Source organism: Setaria italica, chromosome IX (assembly GCF_000263155.2).
Source record: "Setaria italica strain Yugu1 chromosome IX, Setaria_italica_v2.0, whole genome shotgun sequence".
NCBI classification, from domain to species: Eukaryota; Viridiplantae; Streptophyta; class Magnoliopsida; order Poales; family Poaceae; genus Setaria; species Setaria italica.
In genome coordinates, this window is record NC_028458.1 from 3,598,108 (window position 1) to 3,602,424 (window position 4,317).

Here is a 4,317-nt window from a genome sequence, read left to right on the forward strand (position 1 = left end):
CATTACGGCAGCGACCCATCGTAGCTAGAGATCGATCGCGGTGTTCGTTCACCACGGCATCCAAGACCACTCGGGCTTCTGCGGTAATATGGTCTTCGAGCTCCTCTTGATGAGCCAAAATCAGAGCCTTGTCCTCCAAAGTCAAGGGGTCCTCAGAATGTATGCACTCAATGGCACGCACGAGTCCCGGACTAAGGCGTTGAGGCTGGAACAAAGAAGGCATAAGACGGCACATCCTATTCCTAGAGATCCAAGAGAGAAGGCGAAGCGTCACCTGGTTGACGGAGGAAGACGATGACGAGGCCATGACAATGTGGTTGCGCCGATGAGAGGAAGAGGAGAAATGAGATAGAAGCCAAATCGGTGTTATCGGAAAGGAAGCGCCGGGGTCGATATTTATGGAGGGACACAGTAAAATCTGATGAAGCCACGTCCCATCGGTAATAAGGAAGGCAGTAAATAGAAGGTATCACGAAAGGTCGGTCAAAGACGGCAGTAAATATTCGTACAAAACGGTCAGAGTTTTACAGATTACCCAAAAGGGTATCGATAGCCGTGACGGCCCGACGTCGGATCTGATCGGCAGAGTCGAGAACCCGTTGGTCTTCTTCTGCCGATCCGGGGACTTCCGATGCGGTGCGGTGGAGCCTCAGAGCTTCCTGAGCAAGACGCTGCCTCTCCCGTGTCAAATCGGCAATGGCCGAAGGTAATTCTTGAAGTCTGCTCTCTTCGGCGCTGATGGCTTTGGTTACTTGTTCCATCTCTTTGGCAAGGTCCGCCCTCCGTCGTTTGAGGCGATCTATTTCACTAATGATCGCCGGCCGTGAATCTTCCAAGACATGGATCCGCCGATTTGCTTCTCGAGCCTGGTGCTTGAAAGCATTTTCATCTTCACGAATCTTGGCCAGTTTCGCGCGATCGGCCATATGACGAAGGGCTCTAAAAACAGGAATCCTCATGGACTCAATAAAAGCCGCCGGTGCCAACGCCTCTTCCGCTTCCTCTGGTACACGTCCACTGACGTCACTAAAGAGCTGCCGAATCGGCGAAGCATCTTCTACCAATCGGCCGATATCCCCTTGAAGGAGGGATCGGATATTGATAAGCTTAGCCCGGACGTCGTCAGGGACGGAGCTCAATGCAACTTGGCGAGAAGAAGTCTCCTCATCATCAGAGAGAGCGACCGCGAAAGAGAAGAGACTGTTGTTGGGAGAGTCCTGTTCCTGAAAGAATAAAGAAAAGGGGGTAAATCGGCAGGGGGGCAGAGTAAATGGTAAATCGGCTGGTGAGGTTAGTTCAAGAACTTACCCTCTTAAAACGGATTTCCTCGTGCTGCACTTGTAGAGCCGTTGTACCTTGTTCAGTGACCTGAGTCATAGGTTCATCCGATGAAGAAGACTCTACTACAATCGGCACTGTGCTCGGACCGGCTCCCTGGGAAGGAATCGGTTGTTGAGGGACGCTTGGTGTGCCGATGGTCTGCGTCGAAGGATCGGTTAAAAATCTTATGCAAATACTCGAAAGAAGACCACAAGACAAGTACTGTACCTCAGTGGATGAAGGCAGGGGCGTGATGGCCTCCGGTCGAGTTGTTGCTGACTGTGGTATTTCTATAGAAGAATCCTGAGAAGTACAAAGAGTTAACAAGAGTAATCACCGAGTTGACAAATCGGAAGAGATAAAAGCTTGAACTCACTTGTAAAGCTTCCAGCAGTAGTGAGGCGACTGCCGCTCCGGCTTGTGTAATGGCTTGAGTATCAGTACTTTGCGTGGCCAGGAACGGTGCAGTTAAAGCTTCTGCCGATGTGGGTACAGGAGGGTCTACCGATTCTGTACGAGCCCGAACTCGGCGACTGGTCTTTTTGACGACTTTCTTCTGAACTCTCTTCGATCGGCCAGCAATCACATCGACCGATGGAGCGTCATAGCCGATGAGAGGGTAAGTGGTGTACGGGTAGCTCTCTATTAGCCGACCACTGCGGCTGTGCGTGGGAGGGGCTTGATTCCCAGTCTAAAAGAAAAATGAAATCATTAAGTGCTCAAATTATGGTGAAAAGAGTACAGTCAGTGATCAAAAATACCTCGGCGTTGGGGTCAATGTTGGATGGATCCAGAAGGTTGCAGTACGCCGATGCTGAATTGCAGAATAAGAATTGCTTCCATTCGGCCCACCAAAGCTTGAAAGGTTGGGTTGCAAATGGATATAATAGCCATTCATTCAAGTTGATCGTACTGGAATCCGGAATTCGGTCTCGCAGCCGGCAATAGTCCAGGCCAGATTTGAGTGCTTCTCTAAACTTGATTTGGCCAGCAAAATACACTCGTATCGGCAGTTGACCCATGCCGAATTGCCGAGCAGCAGTAGATGGGTTGTAGAACTCATATGTGGGGGCATTTTTCCCCGAGAAGAAGTTGGCCGGTAAAAGTCCTGGTTTGATTAACTCTTCATAAAGGCCTTCATCAAATCGGCCAGAAGTCGAGTCGAAGCAGGAGGGGAGTTCGAAGACTGGGATGTCTCGTTGGTATGGGAACCAGATAGTGGCGTCCTCATTGAATCCGTTATAAAAGCACCGAAAGTATTCGGCTACTTTTGTGGCAGAATATGCACAACCTGGAAAAGCTGACGCTGCTTCGCCATAAGACATACATCGGCGACGCTCTGTAGGGTCTTCTGCCGATTCAATATTGGGAAATGACATACGGTCCACTGGCTGCCGAGTGATCCTGCTCATATAGAGGTTCAACCATAAATTGACGAACCACCAAGGCCCACCTGGGTTGCCGATTGGTTCCCCTTTGGAAAGTTTTGTGCCGATTTGGTGGAGCATGTGATACACGGCACCCAGAAGATGTTTCCCGAGAGGAATGCGGATTCCCCTGGACAGTGCTTCGGCTAAAGGTTGAGTGTTGGTTGTTGGGCCGGCGGCTCTTCCACAGAAGAAGTGTTTTTCAAGCCACATTAACAGGAAAGCGGTGTGCTCCCTGTTATCAACAGTACCCGTTTTCTGGTTTTCACTAAGGAAGCCCTTCCAGCCGCCGATTCCTCTTGTGTCCAGCCGATGCGACGGAACGTTCAGAAGTTGATAAGGCGCGTCAGGGGAGGATACATCTAAGCCAGTCAAGAGGACCACATCGGCCAGGGTGGGGGTCATAGGACCATGGCCAAATAAAAATGCATTAAGGGCATCAGACCAAAAATAGGAAGCTGCCATCACCAGCGGCTCGTTTTTCTCCATTTGTGACATAGAAAGGTTGATGCATTGGCCGATTTTGAGCTCATCCCATGAAACGCTCTTTGATGCGGCTACCCATTGGTACCATTCCCTCCAACCAGGGGTTTCGTTCGGCCAAGATCTAAAAGTACTTGCCCATTGATTCAAGTTCATATCGGACCGTTTGAAAGGAATCCGGTCAGTTTCCGAATCTATAAGAATCGCCGGATCTGGGTTTCCCATAGGACCAAGACAAACAAGGCCGGGACTATCCGTAAGTTGAATGGTAATTCTATCTCTAACCGCCTAAAAAAGGGAAAAGAGGGTATATGAATATAAGGAGTAAATCTAAAACATTGCCGATAAGGGGCGGATTCGGTATTTACCTCCGGGATAAAGTTCTGAGTAATCGGCGTAGCCGCCGACGTTGGCGCAGATGATGGGGCTGTGAGGGGAACCGCCATTGGGATTTCTGATGAAGCCCTTGCATCTGTTGAAGAAGTGACGACCGTCGCTACCTCCGCCGGAGGAGTCGTCCTTGCGGCGTCGCGTGCTGGGGAGTTACTGGAAGGGGTCGCCATTGAAGGGAAAGGGGAAGAACTGGAAGACTTCGGTGGCGAGATTGAAGAAAGAAGAAGGTGCGTGCGCTGGAGAAAAGATGTGAGCTTGAAGATGAGTTGCGGTGAAGTGATATTTATAGGGTGCCTGAAAGAAGGGTAAAAAAGGGATTTTCACCGCGCCGGCGCGTCAAGTTTTCGGGGTAGTGGCCGTCGTGGGCGCCCGTTTCAAAAAATTGCAATGATCAGCCGGGAGACCGCGAAACGGAAGGATATTTTCACTGCGGCCGTTTCGGAGGAGAAGTTATGAAGAATTTCGAAATAAAAGATTATATTTTACTCCGAAACTGGGGGGCATGTGTTGACGTCAGATTTCGTCATCAGTAGAATCGGCGTCAAAGAGGGAAGAAATCGAAAGAATACAGTTGGGAATCGGTCAAAAGGTGCTACAGTGTGGAATCAGTCAAGTGGCTTTTGCTTCGCTTCAGGTTCCCAATCGGCAGCCCTTTGCTGATAAGAAATCGCCCGATCAGGAAGGTGGACTAAGG